The sequence below is a fragment of the Oryx dammah genome, unplaced genomic scaffold (genome assembly GCF_014754425.2).
Source record: "Oryx dammah isolate SB20612 unplaced genomic scaffold, SCBI_Odam_1.1 HiC_scaffold_3, whole genome shotgun sequence".
NCBI lineage: Eukaryota > Metazoa > Chordata > Mammalia > Artiodactyla > Bovidae > Oryx > Oryx dammah.
In genome coordinates this window covers 109,318,412-109,345,766 of record NW_024070187.1, presented here as the reverse complement: position 1 = coordinate 109,345,766, position 27,355 = coordinate 109,318,412, and the positions used below count along the sequence as shown (strand labels likewise).

Sequence of the window (27,355 nt, the reverse complement as noted above, 5' to 3'; positions counted from 1 at the left end):
GACCTCAGCGGGGCTGGACAGGCCTCCTCTGTCCCTGCAGTGGTGCAGACAGAAAAGAGAGACCGGGGAAACGCTGACCTGGAAGGCAGACCACAGGAACCAGAACTCCGCAATTTTGCATAACCACGTTTGTGCTTCCTGTAGCTCTGACTTCAATTCGTACATCTCCCTGAGAAAGATTTGGCATATGAGAGATTCTGCATCTTTCTTTTTTTTTTTAATTTTTATATTCTGGTGTGTGTGTTCTTTTTTAAATTGACATATAGCTGACATATGACATTTTATTAGTTACAGATGTACCGAATAATGGTTTCATATGTGCAATATTGCAAAATGATCACAGGTCTAGTTGACATCTAACACCACATGTAATTACAGACTGTTTTCTTTCTTTTTTTTTTTGTGATGAGAACTTTTAAGATTTACTCTTTGCAGTTCAGTTCAGTTGCTCAGTTGTGTCTGACTCTTTGCAACCCCATGGACTGCAACACTCCAGGCTTCCCTGTCCATCACCAACTCCTGGAGTTTACCCAAACTTGTGTCCATTGAGTCAGTGATGCCATCCAACCGTCTCATCCTCTGTCGTCCCCTTCTCCTCCTGCCCTCAATCTTTTTACTCTCTTAGCAACTGTCAAATATACAATACAGTATGATTAATCATGGTCACCATGCTATATATTATATCCCAGGACCTATTTATCTTATAACCAGAGGTTTGTGCCTTTTGACTGTCTTCACTCATTTCACCTACCTCCTGCCCCCACCTCTGGCCACCAATAATCTGATCTCTGTGTCTGTGATCTCACCAATTTTTTTTTTAATATTCCACATAGACATGAGGTGATAAGGTGTTTTATTTTCTCTGTCTTGCCTATTTAATTTAGCAAAATGTCCTCAAGTTTCATTCATGTTATGGCAAATGGTACGATTGCCTTCATTTTTATATGGCTAAATAATATCCCATTGTATAAATGCATGTATATACACTGCTAAGTCACTTCAGTCATGTCCGACTCTGTGCAACCCCATAGATAGCAGCCCACCAGGCTCCCCCGTCCCTGGGATTCTCCAGGCAAGAACACTGGAGTGGGTTGCCATTTCCTTCTCCAGGATATACACTAGATTTTCTTTATCCATTCATCCATGGATGAACACTCAAAGTGGTTTCTGAGACACCATATCTTTGAGCAATAGACAATAAAATATAGTTACCATTCATCAAGAGTTTATTAGGGCAAGGCACTGTCCTAAGTGTTTTCTGTGCATTTCTTATTTATTCTTTACCAAGAGCACATGAAGTAGCAACTATAATTTCCTCATGATAAGGGAGGAGGGCTGAGGTTAGGGTCAGGTGGGCAGGGCTGGTAAGGGGCAGAGCTGAACTCCAAAACCCTCACCTTCACTAGTGATCACCTCATCCATATGGGTAAAATCCAAGGATTGCTCAAATTTTGGATTAGGAGTCTGTCTTTCCTGACATTCAACATGCTCAACAGCAATGAGAATGGGAAACTTCTATTAAAATGTGCTGCTTCAAAATTAAGAACAGAAAGGAGACAGGGTGATGGTGGAGGAGACAGCTTTGCCTCTGCTCCTTTTGTCTTCAGGAGGAGAGATTTCCCCAAAAACACTCCACCCCTTCATTTATTCTACCCCACAGAAGGGGTATAGATGGATTTGGGACATCTGGGAAAAACTAGGTTGTGCTCCACTCAGTTGACTGGGGATGAAAATCTGCTCAGTTTCAGGGAATCTTGATTAAGAAGCTCCTTTGCCATCACACCAAAGCAATATTCCTAAAAAGGTATAATTTATAGAGTATAAGTCACTCTTTTCTGTGTACTGTCCAGTGAGTTTTGACCAATGTATACAGTTGTGTAGGACTTCCCTGGTGGCTCAGACAGTAAAGCGTCTGTCTACAATGCGGGAGACCCAGGTTCGATCCCTGGGTCGGGAAGATCCCCTGGAGAAAGAAATGGCAATCCATTCCAGTACTATTGCCTGGAAAATCCCATGGACAGAGGAGCCTGGTAGGCTACAGTCCAAGGGGTTGCAAAGAGTCGGACGCAACTGAGCGACTTCACTATACAGTTGTGTAAGTCACAGATTAAAGACAGAGCAGTTCCATCCCTTCCTAAATGTTTCTTCGTGTCCCCCTGTAGTAAGGACTCTCCCCCTTTCTAACCACTGGCAGGAACTGATCTTATTTCTGGCCCTACAATTTTGCCTTTTCTAGGATGTCATAGAAATGAAGTCATACAACATGTGGGCTCTTGAGTCTGTATTCTCTCTTTCACTGAGGGTAAGCTTTTGAGAGTCATTCACATTCCTTTCCCTCCAGAGGACTATTCTGCTATATGGGAGCACCACGGTTGGTTTGTCTATGTACCAGCTAAGGGATGTTAGACTTTCCTCCAGCGTTTGGCTCTTCTAAATTAAAGCTGCAATAAGCGTTCATGCACTGATCTTTGTATGGTCTTTCCATTTCTCTTTCATTGGTCTTTGTGTGGACACATATTTCCATTTCTCTTGGCTAAATACCTAGATTGCTGGTGAATACCTTAAGTGTATTAAGTGTATTGAGAGTTGGACCATAAAGAAAGCTGAGTGCCAAAGAACTGACGCTTTTGAACTGTGGTGCTGGAAAAGACTCTTTGAGAGTCCCTTGGAATGCAAGGAGGTTAAACCAGTCCATCCTGAAGGAAATCAGTCCTGGATATACATTGGAAGGACTGATGCTGAAGCTGAAGCTCCAATACTTTGGCCACCTGATTTGTAGAATTGACTCATTGGAAAAGACCCTGATTCTGGGAAATATTGAAGGCAGGAGGAGAAGGGGACAACAGAGGATGAGATGGCTGGATGGCATCACCGGCTCGATGGACATGAGTTTCAGCAAGCTCAGGGAGTTGGTGCTGGATAGGGAAGCCTGGCCATGGGGTCGCAAAGAGTCAGACACGACTGAGCGACTGAACTGAACTGAACCTTAAGTGTATATTTAACTTCATAGGAAACTGCTGAACTGGTTTCCGAAGAGCCTATGCTATTTTGTACTTCAGCGGCAATGGATGTAAGTTCTTATCTCCGCATCCTTGCCAGCACTTGGTATTACTGGTTTTGCATTCAAATTTTAGCCATTCTAATTTGTGTACAGTGGCACTTCACTGGGCTTGCCTGGTGGCTCAGTGGAAAATAATTCGCCTGCAATGCAGAAGTCACAGGAGACACAGGTTGGATCTCTGGGTCGAGAAGATCCCGTGGAGGAGAGCATGGGAACCCACTCCAGTGTTCAGGCCTGGAGAATCCCATGGACAGAGGAACCTGGAGGGCTATCGTCCATGGGGTCGCAGAGTCGGACACGACTGAAGTGACTTAGCACGCATGTCCAAACGGCACTGCTCTGTGGTTGTAATTTGCATTTCCCTAATCATGTCGAACATCTCTTCACGTACTTATTTGCCATCTGTATATCTTCCTTGTGGAAGAATCATTTAAAATATTTTTTCATTTTGGGTTATCTGTTTATCATGGGTTGTAAAAATTTATATATCTAGATATAAATCAGATGTGTGCTTTACAAATAGTTTCCCTAGTCCGTGATTTGCTTTTATTAACTATGTCTTTTGAAGATAAGCATTTCAAATAGAGTTTATGAACTTTTTTCTTTTATAGTTAGTTTTATATATCCTATTTAAGAAATCTTTGCCCAAATCAAGGTCACAAATGTATCCTCCTAGAAAATTTACAGTTTTAGTTTTTACATTCAGGTTTATGATCCCTTTTAATTTTTTTTATATGGGGTAAGGCAAGGGCGAAGTTTTTATTTCTTTGCACATTAAGGGTAAAGTTTTTATTTTTTTGTGAATATATGGAGAATGGCCAGACCATATTTACAATGGACTTTGACCCACAACCTGAGGCAACCTGCCCAGGAAACCAACCCTCTTACCTACCATGACAGCCAAGAAAGCCGGTCTGTTATATGCTAGATTCGTGGGAAGTCAGACTGCTATTTCCAGTAACAATCCAGGAAATACACAATAACCTCTGCAACAGTCATCCTCAAATGTACAGAACTTGATTAACAACTGACAGCTTCCATAGTTATTATCTCTACTTCCAACTTAAAGTCCAGCCAGAGAAAGCCAAATATACACTGCAACCAGTCACATAGGATGCCCCACTTCTAATTACCCCACCTGCAACTCTCCTATGCAATCGGGGCATGCCTGAAGCCCCCTCTGTCTCCCACCACAAACTTTTCCACTTCTCTGCCAGCCTTTGAATCTCTGCCAAAATTTGAGTGTTGGTAGCTGACTCCCTTGCTAGAGCAAGCTCTGAATAAATAGCCTGTCCTTCTCACTTGGTCTTCATTTATTTCCACAATGTGAATGCCAACAATGCTTTGTTTATTTCTCAGTTTCCATAAAGCTCTGGCAGGGAAAGTGGGTACTATTTATTAAAGTCCTCAATAAATGTGGATGCTTTTGAACTGTGGTGTTGGAGAAGACTCTTGAGAGTCCCTTGGACAGCAAGGAGATCAAACCATTCAATCCTAAAGGAAATCAACCCTGAATATTCACTGGAAGGACTGAGCTGAAGCCCCAATACTTTGGCCACCTGATGGAAAGAGCCAACTGATTGGAAAAGACCCTGATGCTGGAAAAGATGGAAGGAAAATGAGAAGGGGGCAACAGAGGATGAGATGGTTAGATAGCATCACTTACTCAATGGACGTTAGTCTGAGTGAACTCTGGGAGATGGTGAAAGACAGGGAAGCCTGGTGTGCTGCAGTCCATGGGGTTGCAGAGAGTCAAACATGACTTAGCGACTTAACAACAACAAAATGCACTCAGGTTCCATCCATGTGGTCTCAAATGGCAAGATTTTCTTCTTTCTAATGGCTGAATAATATTTCATTATGTATACCATCTCTTCCTTACCCATTCAACCTTTGATGGGCACTTAGGTGGTTTGCATATTTTGGCTGCTGTGAATAGTGCTGCAAGAACATGAAAAGGCAGATCTCTCTTTGAGATCCTGTTTTCCTTTCCTTTGGATAAATACCCAGAAGTGGGATTGCTGGGTCATCTACTTGTTTTTTCTTTGACCCAGTATTATATCACAAGCATTTCTCCTCTGTTATTCTTTGGAACCATTAACAGCCAAAGAATATCCATCAAGAAACTGTACCATCACTTAATCTCTGCCCCCTTTTATTAGACAATTAAACTGTTTCCATTTTTTCCTATAATAAATGTGATTATATTGAGAATTTTTGTGCAAAAGCCTTCATCCCTATTTAGGATTATTTCCTTAGGATAGATTCCCAGAAATGGAATTACTGGGTCAAAAATTTTGGATGTTTTATGTCTCTCCTGGTACATGCTGACAAACTGCCTTCCAAAAGGCTGTGTGAATTTATACTGCCCCATCCCTTTATGAAAACAAAGGCACGGGAATGTAAGCCCCTTCACAGCCAGGCACTGATAGTCCCTGGAACACAGGCAGAGCCAAGAATCTCTCATTTGGAAGTAACGCTAAAGGTCAGCAAATCTGACCTCCACTGAGACTCAATCCTAGAGGTGTGTTTTGTGGAGAGAAAGTCCAAATTTGCTTCACAGCATTGTTGGTAATTGTACCCTCTCTGGGCTGGGTAGCCCCAGAGTCTTTACACAACCTCAGCCTGGGGCTAAGCCCTGGTCTTTGTAATTTTGTAGAACTAGTCCCACGATCGCAAAGAGTCGGACACGACTGAGCGACTGAACTGAACTGAACTGAACTGAGTCCCATGATGGGCACACAGTGGGCACTCCATCCATCTGGGCAGATGAGATATGAGGCTCAAAGCCTGATTGAAGCCCTCTCATTATCCCTCCGGTAGACAGCACCAGCAAGACACCAGCGGCAGCTTTGTGTTGGGACTGAACAGTTGCCCCTGGTATGGCCAGAGCTTAAGGGCACCAGAGACCTTAAGTCCCCAAGACTCCTCTTCTAAGGGGTCTTGGTAGTATGGGACACTCTTACAAAGCTTTCTAGGGATCCTTGCTCAAAGAGTCCCATGATCAGGGAGGAATCATGTGACCAGGGAGGAATCACGTGACCAGGGAGGTAGACTCCATTTCTGTGTCTTCTGCACTCAAAGTGTCAGGCCTTCCTGGCCCTCATCTCAAGGTTCTATCCTGACTTGGACCTACCCATGACTTTCACCCTAATCAGGCCTTTCAACCTGGCCTTCCCTCAGCTAAGAGGCTATTTAGAACCCGTCTCTTTTCCAGATCCTGTTGGAATCTGGCTCTGCCAACTCCAGGCAGTTGACTCATTCCATGGAGATCTATCCAGCACCCCCAGGACCAGCCACTGGCCATGTGCTCAGGGTGGGGGGTGGACAAGCCCACTCTAGTCCTTGTATACAGCTGATTCTCTTCATGCTCTGTGACTTTGCACATTGCTCCTCTCTTTCAACCTGTGAGATCTTTCTCTCTGTTTCCTTGCCTGATTCACCCCCACATTCATTCAAAAAATCTTCATTAATATTCAACTCTGTGCCTAGGCATCGGTCAACACTCAGTCACTTCCTCTTCTTACAACCTTGGAAGGTAGTTACTGTTACCAGTATTTTCATTTTATACAGGAAAAAGCTGTAAGAGGTGAGTTTCTCATCTGAGGTTGAACAGTCTTAGACTCTTAGCCACTATATTTTACTGCCCCCTTTTAGTAGCTACGTATGCTGAAGACAGCAAGAGCTACAAAGCAAAAGAAGAGAGGCTGGTGACAGAGATGAAAAACAGGAAAACTACTTTAGTTTGAGGGATCAAGGCAGACAACTCTAACACTCAAGAGGATTCCTAGGGGTGACTTCAGTAGGTAAAGACAGGAAAATAGCCTTCCAGGAAGGGAGACAAGCATGTATAAAGGTCTTGTATTAGGAGAGGGCTTTGGGAACTCTAGGAAATAAAAGGACAGCGGGTTGGAGCTTATATGATAAGATAGCCTACAAGAGAAAAGGTCAGAGAAATAGGCAAGGTGATGTCATTTCAGAGCTTGAAAAGCTTGACTTTTATTATAGGAGCAATGTCAGCCATTAGTCAGGAGGAAACTATAATCTCTATCATGCTGAAAACGAGGCTCTAGTTGTGTGGGGAATGGGCCCAAGGGGGCTGGGCTGGGGAGATTTCTGATCAGTTGGGAGGCTGATGCAGATAAGCGGGCAAGAGATGGTTATGTTGGTCACTGTGGTGGTAGGAGATAGAGAAAAGGAGAGATTTTTGAACATATGCTTAAGTCCTGGAGGATCAGACAGGGTGTCCTGGGGGAAGCCCCTACTGCACTCCTCAATACCAGCTGGCCCCAGCACTGTCTCTCTGCTCCCACAGGACTTCACTCTCTAATCAGCCTCTTGTCACAGGGGTGAAGCTCTGCGTCTTATCTCCTCTGCTTCCTCTCTGGGCTGTGAGCTATCTGGTGTTTATTTTTCTGTTCACGGCTGTATCCCTACTCTAGAGCATGGTCGGTGGTTGATAAACATTTTTAAAATGTGCTGAATGGGTCATTTACTGTGTGCCACCTCTGAGCAAAGATTTATTTGTATCATCTTATGAACTAGGCTCAGCAAGCTCATATGAGGTGGTTACTATTTCATCTCCATTTTACATGGGGAAGCAAAGGTATACAGTGCCAACTGCCTTGTCCACACTCATGTAACTGTGAGGTGTAGAGCCAAGGCTGGAATCCAGGTGTGCTGGTGACAAAGACCCGATGTGTGTCACCCAGCTACACTTCCTGCTTGCACCTCCCCCAGGTGTACCCATCAGGAAAGCAGGGCCTTTCTTGGATTGCCATCACATTAGACAACCCGGCCCAGGGCAGGAGGCACCAAGTAGGTGTACATGGCACTCAACGCATGTCTCATTGCTCAGTTATGTCTGACTCTGTGACCCCAGGGACTAGAGCCCTCCAGGATCCTCTGTCCTTGGAATTTTCCAGGCAAGAATACTGGAGTGGGTTGCCATTTCCTCCTCAGGGGATCTTTCTGACCCAGGATCAAACCTGTGTCTCCTGTGTCTGCTGCACTGCAAATGAATTTTTTTACCAGCTGAGCCATTGGGGGGAGGCATGGTACTCAGCCAAACCTAATTAGACAGTGTCAACATTCAATGGAACATTGTTCAGCCATTAAAAGGGATGGAGTGCTGATACTTCTTACAACATGGATGAACCTTGAAAACACTGTTCTGATTGAAAGAAGCTAGACACAAAAGGCCATGTATTATATGAGTTCATTTGTACGAAATATCCAGAATAGATAAACTAATAGAGACAGAAAGCAGATTGGGAATTGCCAAGGGCTGGAGTTGGGAGTGAGACATGGGGAATGACTACTAAATGGGTTCAGAGATTTCTCCGGGGATGATGAAAATATTTCAGATCTTGATCGAAGTGGTGGCTGTAAACATTGTTAACACAGTGGATGCCACTGAATCAAGATGGTTAATTTTAAGTTATGTAAGTTTCACCTTGATAAAACATGCATTGGAATGAAATGTACTAGCTTCCAGTTAGTAGTTAACCAAGGAGCAAGAAAAGGATCAAAAATGGGATTTTAGCTAAACCTATCATTTTTTATTTCTTTATAAATAATCTTTAAATTTCTTTATAAAAGGTCTGAAGCAAAAAAAAAATAATAATCTGCCATTCCTTAAGTGGTTGCTGGAAATTCTTTCATATAGGGAAATGGAGCTTAAAGACAGTGCAGCAGCTGAGCAAGAAGCAGAGTTGGCCACAGCTCAGCCCAATTCTCTTTCCGTCAAAGCCTCTGACTTCAGTGTAAAAGGAGGGAGTTCACACTGTGTGTTGTGGCCACAGTTTCTGTCGCAGGATGAATGCAGGGTTGAGGTGAGACCTAACCAATGGCAGCGATCAGCTTCCCACCACTAGCCTCTCTTCTTTCCAGTGGAAGAGGAGCTGTCAAGGCACCCAGGCACATGAGTGGAAGGTTGAGTCTCCTCAACTGAAGCCAAATCCAATGGCGTGGAAAGAGCTGGTGGTGCTCAGGCTTGTAGGGGAGCGGGGTTCAGGCACCAACACTTACTGAGAGCCCCCAGGACCCCTCCTGGACCCCACCACTGAACACGTGCCAACATGGCTAACTTTCAGAGCCACCTCTTGGGTAGGCTGCATTTGCCTGCATTCTGTAGCTGAGAAGATGAAGGCTCAGATGAGAACCATTCTCAGGGGAACAGGGGAGCAAGACAGGGATGGGATTCAAAGAGAGAGCCTCTGTTCACTGCAGTGCCTCCAGCCTGAGAAAACCCCTGGCATGTAGAAGGTGCTGAGTCAGCATTTGATCAATGAATGGCAGCAAAACAAGGTACATTTTCTAATAGTCCAATAGCTTGGTAAAGATGCAAAGAATCCAGACCTGCCAGGAGGCAGGGTTGTTCATAGGTTGTTTGTGCAAATATGAAGTGATACACTTAGTGGTACCATATTTATATTGACAAAGATATACAAAGGGTCTGAAATTTTACAACCTTTGTCTCGACATTTCTACTCTTAGGACTTAATTTAGAAAAATTGTAGGCAAAGCTATACATGTCATGATGATGATCATAGAATGAGATACCTTTGTTTTTCCTCATTAGAAGTTACTTTTTTCTACAATTATAGATTGGTTAAGTCAATGGTGCATCAGCAAGAGGACCACTTTGCAGCTATTAAAATCTATGTTCTGTAAGAACATTTAATAACAGAGGCAAATGATCACAATCTATTACTGAAAAGAAAAAAAGAGTGTAGTGTTAGCTGCTCAGTTGTATCTGACTCCTTGTGACCCCATGGGCTGTAGCCCACCAGAGTCCTCTGTCCATGGGATTCTCCAGCCAAGAATACAGGAGTAGGTTGCTATTCTTTACTGTCTGAGCTATAGGGAACTTATTTATTTCAAATAAAACAAGAGTAGGCTACCAAATACTGTCTCTAGTGTTAGAACACTCATTTTGATTTGCAAAATAATATATGTATCAAAAACATGAGATGCCTCAATTCTGAAATACTAATGTGCCTGTGGAGGGGTTATGGGTGATTTGTATTTTCTACCTTTATTTCTATGTGTTTTTCAGGCTTTCTATGAGGGGCAATAAGCATATTCCTTTTGGTTTTTACAAAGGCAATGAACACTACATAGAAACAAAAACTCAGTTTGCCCACACAACGGCCAGTATCCTGTGTAGATGATAAGAAAGTCCTTTTTCTCAAAGAAATAGAAAGTTGATAATATAAAAGATCATTTGCAGATATTTACCTCAGTGTATTTTATCCTACTTAATGTATAATTTTAACTTTTTCTCTTCATGATACCAGATTTAAACATTTGATTAAAGTCCCAAATTCTCTTCTACACTTCTTCACTGATGAATTTGAGAGCAAAGGGTCTTGAATTTTAGGCATCTGGGAAAGGCCACGATTTTGGATTTGTTTTGTGAAACGATGTATTTGTTCAGTTGAGAAGTGTGAAGCAAATGCTTTCAGCGTGTCTGTTAATCTTAGGGGCCTGAGTGATGTAAGTGTACACTCACTCGTGTTTTATAGTGTTTGGTTTCATAAAAATATGTTTAGTTTCAAGGCATTGGCCCCTGTTCTCTGTTTACTAGGAACAAATTTGGAGTATGGAAGGCATCTTGAATTTTTTCCCAAACCTAGTTTGTTTTTTAATCATCGACTGGAACTGTGTGATGGTTATGACTAACACATTTTGTAAGTTCATGAAAACATTTATTTTAATAGGAAAAGCCTCAAAAGAATAGTACTAGAACCAGAAGTGCCCAACACCACGTTTTACCAAAAAACTCCTGCTGGAGGGTTTTAGGGATAGATTTGAATGGCTGTTCCTGCTCACCATACCCAGAAATCATGGCAGCATCTTCATTTGGGTCATGGATTCTGAAAGGTAGAGGAGGTGAGACAAAGGGATTTTTCCAGAGAGCTGAAGATCTGAAGCCTGATTTATAATAGTTGGAATGCAGGTGAAATTCCCTTTGGATTGCACCAGAATTGTGGTTAATAATGTGCTCAATGACATTAAATTATTTTGTGCCTCCAAGAAACATGTTAGACAATTCTTTATCTTCATCAGGGTTCAGAAGCATGAGATGGCATGTGGCAATGCTTATGTTGTAATGTTTAGTAAGAAAGTTCCAACACAGAAATGCATGCATAAGATTTTATAGGAAGAAAATAGAAAGAAAGAAAAAAACATTCTATATTTTAAAAAAAGATCAGAAAGAAATGTAAGAATTTTTTTTTTTTTTTATGATCTGGAACTGTGTTTGTTGCTGTCTACCTTTCTCTATTTTCTGACATTCCTAATGATCAGGGATTTGTTTTTAATAATAAGAGACTTATCCATTTGGCCAACAGACAAATGCCAATCACTAAGATTAGAGATTCAAAGATAACTAAGTCATGGATCTGTCATGAATAAGGTTGTAGCACCCTCGGGGAAAGAGATAGATAGAAAAGAAATGAAGAGCTGCCATGAAGGATGTGCATTTGAAGTCAAAGTGTGAATTATGAAGGCAGTGGCCATTATACCTGCGTGCAGAATCAAAAGTTTACAATAAACGAATGCACATGACTTGACCATAAGACACAGTTCTCTATGTGTGAAAGAACATAATCTCTGTGAGTCTGGGTCATTCTAGTTGTGCGTATTTGAGAGCATGGAACCTCATATCTGAGGTGGTCCATTGTGCAGGGGGCTGAGTGAATCACACAAATGCTGGAGCTGAAGCTTGGTAACTTGTCAGGTTGAGGAAAATGTCATGAATTAGTCCTCTCAGATCTGTGTCTCCATCAGCAGAGGCTGTAAGTTTAATGATGTGTCTCTTGAATATTATAACATTGAAGTACAGTTACCTTGTTCATTTGGCTCCTGTGTTTTAGATGGATAACCTTCCTTTGCTATTTTGACTATAACTGAAGGGTATCCTTTTAAGCAGGAAGTAGAGTGATAAAAAGCTCAACAAATTGGTTAGAAATCACTTTTCAGAATGAGAGCACAGGCTCTGCATTAGGTCTCCAGGGGTTTCCCAAAGAGATAGAGCATTAACTTGGACTGAGAGCTGTTTATTTTGGCAGCTGAGAACTCTTATGGGGGGTTTTGGTTAATTTTTAGCATCCTATCCGTGTTGTAAGTGGTTGAGTTTGCTCACACTGGTTATCTCTGCATCAAAGGACTGTTATTAATTATCACAGAAATATTTCTTTAGTGTTTGCTCTGTTCTGGCCTGTCACAGAGCTGATGGGACAGCAGTCAGAAACAGACAAGATCCTTACCTTCGTGGAGCGATAGATAATAAAGACATAGACAAATAATAAGGAAGTGGGTGACAGAGGGGTGGTGCACAGAGGGCTGCCCTTGTTAGATCCTCGTTGCTGGCGATGTTCATTTTGATAAATTTTGGTGTCAACTGTCAGGGCAGAATGAACAACACCTGGGCTTTGGGGTCAGAGTCACCTGAGTCCTAATCACAGGCCTGGTGCCCAACACCATTGCTAGCTGTGTGACCTCAGGAGAGTCACTTAACTACTCTGAGCCTCAGTTTTTTTTTTCCACTTCTATTACGGGGACAAGGATACTCCCCATCCGTGTTGTTGTGAAGATGAAATAGGTTAAGGGAAGTGAAGTACATGGATCCTAGTGGGTGCTCAAAACTGAGATACCTGCTCTTTTTTATTTAAAAAGTTTTTTGAAGTTAATTTTTATTGGACATAGTTGATTTACAGTGTTGTGTTAGTTTCTGCCATACAGGAAAGTAAATAGTTTACATAAGGCCACTCATTCCCACACGGGTCATCAGAGAGTAAAGAGTAGAGTCCCCTGTGCCTCACAGTAGGTCTTGTTGATCACCTGTTTTATATACAGTAATGTGATACCTGCTCTTTTTACACTCTCTCCATCTCCTATTGTTGCTTCTGCTGGGACCACTGGAATCCTACATTCGACAGCTTTCCCCGATTGTGTCATCTCCTGAAGAATAACTCTGCAGGTATACTTGTGACTTTTCCAACTGTCATTTAGCTTTCATTACTGATCGTAAGCTGAATAATGTCCCCCAAGGATGTTCACGTCCTCACCCCCTGCACCTGTGAATACAGAGAAGGGGCTTAGCAGATGTGATTAAGTTCATCGGCCACTGAGTCATTCATTGCAAGGGTCCTGAGAAGGAGGCAGGGGGGTCAGAGATGTAGAGAGAAGGCGATGTGAAGACAGAGGCAGAGGAAAGCAGAACTGGAGGGAGAAGATGCTTCGATGGCTTTGAAGATGGAGAAGGGGACCAGGAGAGGTGAAATGGAGGTGACCTCAAGGAGGTAGAAAAGGCAAGGAAACAGCTGCTCCTCTAGAGCCTCAGAAAGGAACACAGGCCATGAACCCATTTCAGACTTCTGGCCTCCAGACTGTAGAATTGATAACTGGTTGTATTAAGCCACTGAGTTTGTGATAATTTGTTACAGCGGTGACAGAAAATGGACACGAGTGACACCAGGAGACCAGGCCTGAGCAGCAGGCAACAGCGAGAGTAGGGGTCTCTGGGGCTGGGCTTCTTAACATGGTTTCTGAAGCTAGAATGTATGATTTGAAGTTCAACCCTAACACCCACTAACAGTGTGGTCTTGAGAATGTGACCGTCTCTCTGAGCCTCAGTGTGCCTTCTATACAATGGGATGAAAGTTAGCATTCGTTTAGAAAATATATTAGCCCATATGTACGTGGTGAGTGCTCAATCAACAAAAATGGTTAGAATAAATGAGTTCTTACTGAAATGAATGACTGTCTCCCTGAAATAGTGGAGGATGAATGAACTGTTGTTTTCAAGGTGCTAGTTGAAACTCTCCAGCTGTTTGAATGGTATGAAAAATGATTTTAGTTAGTACATATGTTCACTGGGCTTCCCAGGTGGCTCAGCAGTTAAGAAAGAATCCACCTGCCAGAGCAGGAGCCACAGGAGATTTGAGTTCAATTTCTGGGTCTGGAAGATCCCCTGGAGGAAGAAATGGCAACCTGCTCCAGTATTCTTTGCCTGGAAATTTTCATGGAGAGAGGAACCTGGCGGGCTACAGTCCATGGCGTCACAAGGAGTTGGATATAACTTAGTGACCGAGCGCGTGCACATATGTTCATTTCCTTAGCGAGTTTCTCTCCACGGGGGCCAACGGCAGTGCCTTTCCGTTCTTGTTCATGTATGGAAAGGGTTGCAAACTGGTAACAGGTGTTGATATTTCTCAAAACTCTGTTTTGTCTCTTTCTTAAATTCAGAATTGATGTTGAAGATAGAGTGACCAAATAAAATGTTGCCCTTTGAACTGTTTGCAATTCTGTTTGTCTCTGGTAGATCACAGGCTGCCGTGTTTCTGCTCTGCAAAAATTAATTCCCCTGATCACTCTGAAAACCAGGGAGATAGCACGTTCACATGAAATGGCTGTAATTTCTCTAGGTTTATCTAGTTAGATTCATACTGTTCTTTAATGTAGTTTCATTTTTGAAAAACAGAAGGCACCATTTGTGTGAAATTAGCCTAAGGAAATAGTTCTTGATTCAATAAAAACATCTACACAGAAAGATGTTCATTGAAGCATTAAAAACAACCAAAAAAAAAATCAAAATAAACTATAATGTAACACAATAGAATTGTTAAATGTGTTATGGGATAGTCACTCAGGGGAATACCAGGCAGTTAGTTGAAAGTATGGTTATAATAAGGAAAATATTTGGAATACACTGTTAAAAGAAAAATCAGAAGATGAGGTTTGTTTGGTGTGGATATAACACTTTTTATGATTATAACTCACACATTAGCAACCTAGCAGGAAATATACCAAAATATTGTCATCCATGTGTTAAGGTGATAAAATTTTGAATTGTTTTTCCCCTCTTCTCTTTATTTTCCAAGTATCTAATAAAAGTTATTTACATATCTAAGGGAAAGAATTAGTTTAAAAATGTAATAAGCCAAAGCTTCAAAACGGTATGGAGGAGGCCCAAGAAAATTATAAACACTCACGCTCATCTAAATGAAAATGTCTCAAGAGCTCTGATTTCTTAGATCAGTACTGATGACAAGAAAACTGGGGTGAGAAATCATGGCCATTGGCACTTAGCAGGGCAGGCGGGGACCTTTTTTTGGCACATATGCTAGGTTTCTAGCTTAAAGTCAACTGATTTGGTTTCATGAGACAAAGAAGAGCTTTTCTTTCCAAAATAATTCAGTTCTGATCATATCAGTATCCCCATTCCAGCGCGGGGGTTGTGGAGAAAAGGAAGAGAAAGAATAGCGATTATTTCCTGCGGTCTGGCTGTGTGCCGAGCTCTGTGCTGAGCACTGTACAGTCGTTGCTTTCACTCATTCTCACAGGTGTGCTAGGCGGGTCTGCCCACATGGATTTTACAGATGAGATGCTCAGAACAGGGAATATTCATTGGGTCAGGGGCAGGTTCAGACCTGGGCTGTCAGACTCCTAAGCTCATTAGCTCAACTGAGGACTTGACTGAACTAGGCTGCCCAAGACCCTAAAGCTGATTTTGCATAATGCCCTATTTTTAATTTTTTAAAACTGGAGTAGAATTGCTTTACAGTGTTGTCTTAGTTTCTGCCCTACAGTGAAGTGAATCAGCTATGTGCATACATATATCCCTCCCTCTTGAGTCTCCCTCCCACTCCCCATCGTACCGCTCTAGGTCATCCCTGAGCACTGAGCTGAGCTTCCTGTGCTTACAGCCGCTTCCCGCTAGTCAGCTGTTTCTCACACGGTAATGTATGCTTGTTAACGCTACTCTCTCCATTCGTCCCACCCTCCGCTTCCCCTGCTGTGCCCACAAGTCCATTCTCTACATCTGCTCTAATTTCACGAGATGCAATGGTGTCTCACTAGATCTGTGGTTCCCTAGTGTGGCTATGCAAGGGGAATTTTTAAGTTTAATTTCAGATAGGCAACATGCAACAGTGTTTGAAAAATTCATACAATAAAAGCATATATAATGACAATGTCTCCTTTCCACGTTCATTCCTCATTCTCCAGTTTGTCTTTTCTGAGAAAATCATTGCAAACAGGGAGCACTAAATAAATACAGGTACCAGGGACCCATTTTTAAGTTTTAATGATGTAAAATCTAGGTTTACCCGGCAACCTGGATTTTTAGCAAGCTTTCTAGATAATCTGGATGAAGGGCCTGGGGCTAAGGATTATTGTTCCATTGATGCAGTGATGCCTAATCAAGTAAAAAAAGCTAATAGCAAATAATAATATTTCACTTGCATACAGTTTTTTGGGAATATAGATGTTTGATAAAAACGAGTTCAACTTTTCTTGGATTTGTGCAATCCAGCAGTTTTAGAGTGGTACATTTTAGTTGGAAATGTTTCTGAGCAGAAGTGGAACTGAAAATGATCTCAGGATTCCATGTGTCCTCAGACCCCAGCTGGCGTCCTGGAAGGAGCACTCACCTAGGGGAGACTGGGTGTCTTGGTCAGCTCAAGCTGGTGGGTAACAAAATGGCACACACTGGGTGTCTTAAAGAACAGACATTTATGTCTCACAGCTCCTAAGACTGGGAAGCCCCTAGTGAAGATCCTAGACAGCTTGTTCCTGGTGAGAGCCCCTCCCTGGCTTACAGATGATGCCTTCCTGTTGTGTCCTCATATGGTGAAGAGAGAGAGCTCTGGTCTCTCCTCCTTTTCTTATAGGGACACTAATCCTAACAAGGGGGTCCCATCCATGTGACTGCATCTCAACTTAACTACTTCCCAGATGCCCCACCTCCAAATGCTATCACATTGAGAATTAGGGCTTCAACCTGTGAATTTTGAAGGACAAACATTCAGTCCAGCATACTAGGTTTCCAGTCCACTCTGCCAATGGCTGGGCAAGGGCTCTTAACCATGTTACTCTGATTGTCGGGCTTGTTTCCTCGTTTATAAGGTAAGCTGATTGGACCAGCTCAAGGGTTTCCAAAGTGGTCTGGAGGGAGACCTGGAGCTCTCTTTGAGGCTGAGATGGAGGGAAGTGGTGGTAATTGAGTAGGTAGATTTCTACCTTATTAGATTAGCCCCCTCTTCATCCTCATCATTCCTCAAGAGCACTGGCCTCTTTATCTATCTACCCACCTATCCATTTATCCATCTATCATCTATCCACTTACCTACTATCTACCTATCTATCTAAATATCTGTCTAATCATTTATCTATCATCTATCTAATCTATCATCTATCCATCTATTGGGCTTCCGAGGTGGTGCTAGTGCTGAAGAGCCTGCCTGCCAATGCAGGAGACATAAGAGATGCCTGTTTGATCCCTGGGTTGGGAAGATGCCCTGGGGGAGAAAATGGCAACACACTCCAATATTGTTGCCTTGAGGATCCCATAGACAGAGGAGTCTGGAAGGCTGTGGTCCATAGGGTCGCAAAGAGACAGACACGACTGAAGTGACTTAGCACATCCATCTATTAGCTATCTAACCATTTACCTATCACCTAGCTAGCTAGCTAATCATCTACTCATTTATCTTTTTTCTACCTACCTATCTATTTATCATCTTTTTGAAAAGTGAAAATTTGTCATACAGTCATGTCTGACTGTTTGCAGTCTCATGGATGGGAGCCTGCCCAGCTCCTCTGTCCATGTAATTCTCCAGGCAAGAATACCGGAGTGGGTTGCCATTTCCTTCTGCAGCGGATCTTCCCAACCCAGGGACTGAAACCGGGTGTCCTGCATTGCCGGCAGATTTGTTACCAACTGAGCCACTAGGGAAGCTAGTTTAGGTTAAACTTCAGACTGTTCAGATTTTATCACTAATGCTCTTTGTCTTTTCTGGGACCCAACCCAGGATACCACATTGCAGTTATTGTTTTATTTGATTTTGCCTCTGATTAGATTTTATTCAAACTAAGAGTTACAGAATAGCAACACGAAATATTTGATCTCCACTGGGTAAACTGCTCACTAGGGGTCTTCCACTTGTTTGGGGTAGAGGTTGACACATATGAAGATGAATTGATGCACAGAAATAAGCAAGGTCTTTGGAATCAGTCTAGCTTTTACTCTTGGAAGATGTTGAACAATTCGCTGAGCTCCAGAATTCTCATCTATAAACTGGGTAACACCTGAGTTGCACATTCTGAAGATAAAGGGAGTCTGACACAAGGTGCAACTCTAAGTGACATTTTGACTCGGGGTTATTTCCCAGGTCTGTATGGTGCTGCTGGCCCTCGCTTCTAGTGCTGCAAGGACACCTCCTGGCTGGACCCTTGATGTTGCCCTACTGACACTTCTGCCCCATCTCAGCCGAGCCTTTTAAATGTGTGCGTGTGCCTGGAAGAATATTTAACAGCAGGCTGTTCTGCTCCAAGGAAAGGCCTTCTGATACCTAGTGCTTCTTCATGCTGTTAAGATGGGCTTTAAAGCATGCATCCTGATTTGTTTATTTGAAAGTAGGAAAAAAATTGCCCAATTAATATCTATTAATCATGGGAAAATTAGACTATACAGATAAACAACAACAGAAAAGAAAATAGAAATCAGCTGTTAATCAGACCACCCAGAAATAATCCTGTGATCATTTTGGCATCTACATCTGGAAAAATACATATTCTTTCTCTCTTTTAAATTACCATTATTCTATGCATTATTTTTTGGGGGGGAACCTTTGTGTCACACACTCTACATTTACTCATATTTGCATATCAGTTCAGTTCAGTTCAGTCGCTCAGTCATGTCCGACTCTTTGCGACCCCATGAATCACAGCACACCAGGCCTCCTTGTCCATCACCAACTCCCGGAGTTCACTCAGATTCACGTCCATCGAGTCAGTGATGCCATCCAGCCATCTCATCCTCTGCTGTCCCCTTCTCCTCCTGCCCCCAATCCCTCCCAGGAGCAGTCTTTTCCAATGAGTCAACTCTTCACATGAGGTGGCCAAAGTACTGGAGTTTCAGCTTTAGCATCATTCCCTCCAAAGAAATCCCAGGACTGATCTCTTTCAGAATGGACTGGTTGGATCTCCTTGCAGTCCAAGGGACTCTCAAGAGCCTTCTCCAACACCACAGTTCAAAAGCATCAATTCTTCAGTGCCCAGCTTTCTTCACAGTCCAACTCTCACATCCATACATGACTACTGGAAAAACCATAGCCTTGACTAGACGGACCTTAGTTGGCAAAGTAATGTCTCTGCTCTTCAACATGGTATCTAGGTTGGTCATAACTTTTCTTCCAAGGAGTAAGTGTCTTTTAATTTCATGGCTGCAGTTACCATCTGCAGTGATTTTGGAGCCCAAAAAAATAAAGTCTGACACTGTTTCCACTGTTTCCCCATCTATTTCCCATAAAGTGATGGGATCAGATGCCATGATCTTTGTTTTCTGAATGTTGAGCTTTAAGCCAACTTTTTCACTCTCCACTTTCACTTCCATCAAGAGGCTTTTTAGTTCCTCTTCACTTTCTGCCATAAGGGTGGTGTCATCTGCATATCTGAGGTGATTGATATTTCTCCCAGCAATCTTGATTCCAGCTTGTGCTTCTTCCAGTCCAGCATTTCTCATGATGTACTCTGCGTAGAAGTTAAATAAGCAGGGTGACAATATACAGCCTTGACATACTCCTTTTCCTATTTGGAACCAGTCTGTTGTTCCATGTCCAGTTCTAACTGTTGCTTCCTGACCTGCATACAGATTTCTCACAGGATGCAGGTCAGGTGGTCTGGTATTCCCATCTCTTTCAGAATTGTCCACAGTTTCTTGTGATCCACACAGTCAAAGGCTTTGGCATAGTCAATAAAACAGAAATAGATGTTTTTCTGGAACTCTCTTGCTTTTTTGATGATCCAGCAGATGTTGGCAATTTGATCTCTGGTTCCTCTGCCTTTTCTAAAACCAGCTTGAACATCTGGAAGTTCACGGTTCACGTATTATATTTGCATTATATTTGTGTTATATTTGTATTATATTTGCATATAATAGAAGATAATTCTGCAATGTAATTTAAAATTATATGTATGTATGGAAATTGGCTTAACTCGCTCCCCATTGTTGGATGGTTTGGTTAACTTTGGCTTTTGCCAGTAACATTGCAATACATCAATCTGGTGAGATCCTTGTACACCATTCTCCAGTTTGGAAATTTGAAGCTGGCATCTGTCACACTCAGCCCACACCCTCCTTTCCTCTTGCTTCCCTCTGCAGAGTCCCCTGGATCGTTTGTTTTGTGTGCAGTGGAGGTTTGCTCCTTTGAGGGCAGTGAGCATGTTATTCATCGTCTTCTTTTCTTTTTTATGGCACCATTATGGGCTCTCCCTGTGTTCCTACCCTATCTGCTACCCTGAATGCATGTTCCTGTTGCTGGTTTTGTCTGGATAATGTCAACTACAAATTGGCACTTGCCATGGGCACCTGGCATCTACTGCTACAAGATTAAATCATGTGCTGCTGTAGCTGCTGATTTTCAGCCCTCCCCAAAATAAGTTCAGGGTGGAGAAGCAGAAATGAGGCATTTCGTGCTCTGGGAAAAACTGGCAGAAGAGATCTTCAGATAGCTATATATTTTTAGGAGCAGATTGTATCAGCCCTATTCTTGCATCCCTTCATATCTAGAAAAGCATCAAAACCTTCACAGTGACAACTGCTCCTCATGACTAGCAAAGCTTCACAAGACTAGTAGAAACTTTCTGGAAAAATATGTGCTTGATTGCATGTATTCCCCATCACCAAAATCATATCTATACTGACGTTCTCTTCTGCCTCTTTGAGGCAGTTTCTCAGAGCTATCTGAGAGGCTGTCTTCCAGGCTATAGTCCTTATTTCCCCCAATAAAACTTAACTCACAAAATGGGTAACCAACAAGGACCTATTGTAGAGTACATGAAACTCTGCTCAATGTTACGTGGCAGCCTGGATGGGAGGGGACTTTGGGGAGAATGGATACATGTGTATGTATGGCTGAGTCCCTTTGCTGTCCACCTGATATCACCACAACATTGTTAATTGGCTATACGCCAACACAAAATAAAAAGTTTAAAGTTTTAAAAACAAAAACTTAACTCTCAACTCTGACATTGTATATTTTTTTTATAAAGTGGCAATATTGTTGTCTGGACTCTTAACTCTGGTCCATCCTTTTACTCATTCAATAGAGATCAATTGAGAACCTAAGATGCGCAAAGCAGGGATCCAGACTCTGGGAAAACAGGGCTAATACAACAGAAAATGGCCTGGCTCTTGGGGAGTGGTGCGGTAGAGTGGAAGGCAGACATCAGTTGATGGAACAAATCCAGTGATAACCTCAAACAGCGGGAAGTGCTGGGAAGACTAGAAAACACTTAGGAGGATGGCACGTCTTGGGGAGGAGATCAAGTAAGCTTCCCTGAGGAGGCAGTGACAGACTAGAGATCTAAATGGAGCAAAGATGAGACTTATGAATCTGGGTGGATGAGCAGCCCTGCAGAGGATTAGCCACTACCAGGACACTGCAGCAGGAAGGACACAAGATGACCAGAAGTGAGAACAAAACAAGATGAGCTGGATTTTGCCTGGCTACATCATGCTGGGTCTTGGAGGTCATGCTGCTGCTAAGTTGCTTCAGTCATGTCCAACTCTATGGGACCCCAAAGACGGCAGCCCACCAGGCTCCCCTGTCCCTGGGATTCTCCAGGCAAGAACACTGGAGTGGGTTACCACCTCCTTCTCCAATGCATGAAAGTGAAAAGTGAAAGCGAAGTCGCTCAGTCGTTTCCGACTCCCAGCAACCCCATGGACTACATACAGCTTACCAGGCTCCTCAGCCCATGGGATTTTCTAGGCAAGAGTACTGGAGTGGGGTGCCATTGCCCTCTCCTGGAGGTCATGGGGAGGAGTTAAATCATATTTGAAGTTTAATGGTAAGATCTTGAAGGAAGCAGGAGAGGAACATAATCTGGTTTTAATTTTCAAAAGATTGCTCTGTTCAAAATGTATCCTACATCAATTTTGTCATTACCCAGAAAACAAAACACTCAGCAGGGAAAATGATAACTCCTCAGCAGATATTAGCTAGGAGAAAGGAACAGGGATTTCTGAATTTTCAGTTTCCTGAGCTTTCCACATTTCTTTTTGTGGTTGATACTGTTGTGAAATCAATATCTGTCCCCCATCTACTTTTGCTGCCAGAATTCCAATTTTGTCAGATGGCAATATAAGCCCATTACATAGCTTCATTTGCAGCTGGGCTTGGGAGACATGTGACATGATTTTAGCCAATCAGGTATAAGAAAACATTGAATGGAGAATTCTGGAAATGTTTGCTTTCCTGATGAAAGCTCCAGACACAATTGGTGCCTCTTCACTTTCTCCTCTGCCTGTCCTGTGAGGAGCACAGAGGTGATGTCTCAAGTGCAGAGTCATCTTGATGACAGGCTCGGGGATGAAAGATAACGTGTTAAGGGTGCAGTGGTGGGAAAAGAGAAGCAGCCTGGGTCTCAGTGACTTTAATGAGCAGCTGAACCTATGCCAGCGACCCTCTGACTTTTTGTTATGTGAAAAAATAAAAACCCTCCCTAGTTTAAGCTGATGGTTCCTTGGATATGCTGTTGATTGCAGCCAACGCATTCCTAACTGATGCATTTATCACTGAGAAAAAGTGGGCGCTGACTCCGTTAGTAACTCCCCAGGATAATATGCAAATCATTAAAATTCCAAATAATTCAATGCGTGTTAAATTGAGACAATTACTGAGCCCATTTTGGGAAGCCTGAGTGCTGTGGGTTGGAGTCTGTGATCTCCATGCTAAACTTAATGTCTACTTGAAATGACCCGAAGAAAAATAAACTAGGATTGAACTGAAGGAATGTTGAACTTCCGATAAACACTTGTTCATAACGACTGAGATTAATGCCTAAAAGATGTTTCTAAGGTTCAAAGACAATTTTGAGAAAATATAAAGAGCTTGTTATTATTTTGCTTAAAAAAAAAAACAAACTCTTGTGTGTTTCCACTTTATATGATACATAATTACTTTCTGCCATGAAGGGGGAGGATTTTATGTACTTCCTGCTCCCTTCTATCTCCAGTCTCCTGATTTTTGGTGAGTTTCATTATTATTTTTGGATTGCCTAGAGTTATCATGTTTAGATTCTGTTCTGCCAGCGGATTCTCACTGTTCCTTATCCTCAATTCTGTGATTAAATGAGTCCAATGCTTACTGTTGTCCTTTTCTCCACGCCTGGGTGTTTAACTTTGAATCAAGCCTTGTACTCTGGATTTCATCATCAGCTATTTCTCAAGAAGTGCTTTGTTACCATAGTCCTTGAATTCCTGAATGCTTAAGAACATTCGCCTGTTTCTTTTATAGTCACAGCAGAATTTGGCTGAGTGCAAAGCTCGTAGGTCACCCTTCTTCCCTTAGAACGGGTAGATGCGATTCTGTTTTCTTGTGTCGAGTGTTGTACGGGACTGAGAAAAATTGTGTGATTTCTGTTCTTTGCACGATGCAGATGGAACACTTCCCCTTGAACGTCAGTGTCCTCACAGTGCATATCCCTACTTTCCCAACTCTACGTTTTTGCCCCTAGCATATGGTGTATGCTTTAAATCTAGAGATGTAGTTATTTTTTTTTTTTTATTTTAAGAGTCTTTTAAGTTTATTCTTGTTCCTTTCTCGCCCCCTCCCCCATTCAGAACACCAATTTGTGTCCGTCAGTTTTGTATTGTCTCGTCTGTCATCATTTATATCTCACTGTTCTTTCTATTTCATTTTGTGTGATTTCTTTCACTTGCTTGGCCTGTGCTTTCAACAGTATTTATCTATTTTCTGTCACTTCTAAGTTGTTTCATCTTTCTAATTGCTTTATTTTTCATCTTCCATTTATTTCCTGAGTTCTACCAGCTCACTTTTCAACTGGTTTCCTTCTTATTTCTCGTTTGATCATTTCTAGTGCTTCTTTGAACTTTCTTTCTGAAAAACTGTACTGTCAGTTCCTTGAAGACAGACGAGGACTAAACTCTGTTCTCTGGAACAGATTATTTGTGCCATATATGTTTGTCATCTGCCTTCTGTATTCGTTTCTTCCTTCTTCTTGCAATACCCATGCTGGGGTCCTTGCTTCCTGGTTTATTTCTTGGTGTTACTCAAATAGGAATAGGTGCACCTAGCTTTTTGATCGACAGTTGTGTGGAAGGGGGACAGGGGGCATGGTTAACTGGGCTCAAAATTTGGTTATGGTCTCTGCCCTTCTACCCAACAGGCCCTGGTGAGTTGTCTTCTTCAGACTTTGGTCTCCAGAGGGTCAGTGTAGCTCATAATGAAAGACTACAGCTATGACTCCAGGGCTGTCTCTCCTCTGACCTACTTACCCCGTTGCATGCCAACCAGGATTTCCTAACCAGAGACTTTTCCTAAACAACAAACGTGGCGCGTCTTCCTGGTTCCTTTTCATTTATTTGCTGTTCCCTTCCCCTGCAGCTGTCTGCAATGTGGAGACAGATTTTCACAATGTATATTTACACAGATGTTCCGACTTCTCCTTTGTGAGGTACACAGCGCTGGTGCCCACCAGTATCTCCATTTCTATCCTCTTTGGAGACACCCCCTTCCTCCATTTTCAAAGCTAGGCATGGCCAGATGGATTGTTTGGCCAGCAAAATATGAGCGGAAGTGACATGGATCAAATCTACATGCTCTCTTCCCCTTCCACAGTGAGCTGTGAAGACACATGATATGATGGTAATACAGGAGGATGGTGGAGATGGGCAGGCCCTGCGTGCCTACTCTGTAATCGCCCATGAGCTTGTAGCTATCACAGTATTGTGGCAACAACAAAATGTAGCAATAATCACAACAGCAATAAACGATGTATAAACTTTGCTGTCTTAAGCCACTGAGGTCTGGTATTTGTTATTCCTGCATATCCTAGCCTCTTCGACTAATAAAGGGAGAGAAAAGCCAGCAATTTCTGCATGAAATGTTGGGACGTGCAGACACTGAAGAGGTTGGAAGGGCTGGTAGGAAAGGTGTGCATCACAGCACACCATCCATCACCCGTCCTGGACTCTGACCAGCTTCATGGTTTCCCTAGTGTCGGAGGAGGAATCTTGTAGACTCTGCAGAGGAACGTCTCTTGTTGCAGAGGGTTTCAGATTTCCTGTGTTCACCAGGAAACGAAACAATAAAACCTAGCCCTTTTCTGTTTCTCTCTGCTTACTTTCATATATCTTCTTGTGCGTTGAATTTAGTGCCGTTGACAGCAATATTTACTACCTCTGAACAAACTTGGCTGATTTCTGATGGGCTCTCCTGATCATCTAACCCTGTAAGAGCCATGGAAACTGTTGTCTTCAAGTCTTCCTGCCATTTGCCGTCTGTAAATACCTTCTTCTTCTTTTTTTAAATAAAGTATTTCTCTTTGCCACAATTAAAAAATGAGTGTGCAATCCTAGACATTCTCTAAGAAGAGAGGATGACATCTTTGATTTACTATTGTGCCTAGAGCTGATGATCTTGGCTCTAGTCTCATTTCCCTAAACTCCAGCATGCATGTTAGACCACAGTCATATCTGGTCCCTGGAGCCAGGCAATCTGGGCTCAAACCCCTGTCTTGCCATTCTTTAATGGCACAGCCCTGGAAAAATTGCATAAGCTTTCTGGGCTTATTTCTCTCATCTGTATCAATGCGATCATAGCAGTGGACTTTTTCATCCCTCAGGAGTATTGTGGAGAGTAGATGAGCTGATACCTGGGAAAACCCCTGGAACAGTGCCTGGTCCCGAGTGGGTACTCAGGACAAATTACTTGAAAGCATCTTTCAAGGTTTGCAAGTGGTGTATCAATTGATTCATTTATGTACTCAACACCTATATAATTATTTATAATAACATAAGGAGGTGACGAGGCTTCCCAGGTGGTCAAGAATACGCCTGCCAGTGCAAGAGATACTTAGACATGGGTTCAGTCCCTGGGTCAGGAAGCTCTCCTGGAGTAGGCAATGGCAACCTACTCCAGTATTCTTGCCTGGGAAATTTCATGGACAGAGCAGCCTGACAGGCTACGGTCCATGGAGTTGCAGAGTCGGACCTGACTGAGCAACTGAGCATGCACGCCTGCAAGGAGTTGATAGTCAAATTAAGGTACCAGTTAAAGTCAAGGATATGTATTCTGAGATTCCAGCAGCTGACGTTTGAGTGATTACTCTGTGCTCAAGCTCCAGGCTAAATCTTTATGTGGACCATTTCATTCAATCCGTATGACAACTCTACATGTATTACTATCATAATCTTCATTCTTTTTATTATTATTATTATTATTAGTCTCTAAGTCATGTCTGACTCTTTGCAGCCCCATGGACTATAGCCTATCAGGCTTCTCCATCCATGGGATTCTCCAGGCAAGAACACTGGAGTGGATTGCCATTTCCTTCACCAGGGGATCTTCCCAACAAAGGAATTGAACCTGGGTGTCCTGCATTGCAGGCAGATTCTTTACCGTCTGGGCTATGAGGGAAGCCCCTTCATTCTAGACAGAAGGAAACTAAGCATTAGGAACACGAAGGGACAGGTGCAGGTCACATAGAAGCCGGTCACATAGAGTTGGGATGGTCAGTGCAGGCAGTGACACTCAGGATGTGTGTGCTTATCTAGAGCACTTACAGAGATATCACAGACCCTGGAAGCTGACTGCTGCCTCTGGGTGGATGGGCAGATGTGACCAGAGGTCTTCTGGAGAAACGGCTGGGTGAACTCAGGCCTGAAGTATGTGTAGGAGGTGCCCACTCAGTGGAGACCTGAGCTTGGGTGAAGATGGTCAAGGAACAGAAATGCTGAAAGCAGAGTTTTCAAAGGTCAGCTTTGAAGGAGACGCCTGGAATAGCAGGCAGGAATCTGATCAAGACATCAAGTAAAGGAGCTTGGACATTTATAAGACCAGTGATAGAGGTGTGTTAGTCACTAGGGCGATTTGTAACCGCCTAAGTCACCATACGGGTGGGGCTTTTTAGGCAGGCTGCTAGGTGCCCTGTGACTAGGATCTACGGGGAAGCTGATTTCAAAGAATGCTACTTGTTTCCATTTCTCAGGAAGCACGTTTCTCAGCCTATGGAGCCATCACGACTCTTGGGCATGTTCATGGACTGGAGGGCTACGATTGTTTCCCTCTCAGGACTGTGAGCCCCTTGAAGGTAAGGGCCATGCCTTGGTGTCCTCAAGCCCAGTGTGGCTCACAGCATATCTGTGGAGCCTCTAGTGATGCCTGGAGGAACTGGGAGCAGGCGGTCACCTGAGCGGGGATGGTCGCCAAAGGCTTTCTGGAGAAAGGGATGCCTGAGATCAGTCCTGAAGTGTGA

At 42.9% G+C, this 27,355-nt stretch overlaps 1 protein-coding gene and 1 long non-coding RNA gene across 3 annotated transcripts in view; both read right to left on the bottom strand.

Moving 5' to 3' along the window:
• Positions 1-27,355, bottom strand: part of C1QTNF7 (C1q and TNF related 7) — a 135,619-nt gene that overhangs the window by 27,639 nt on the left and 80,625 nt on the right. The gene's annotated exons all lie outside the window — the stretch shown is intronic.
• Positions 9,924-25,402, bottom strand: LOC120861766. The gene is made up of 3 exons (XR_005720600.1): positions 25,390-25,402; positions 24,540-24,541; positions 9,924-10,319 (listed from the first exon to the last, which is right to left on the bottom strand). It is a non-coding gene; the product is annotated as an uncharacterized LOC120861766 (long non-coding RNA).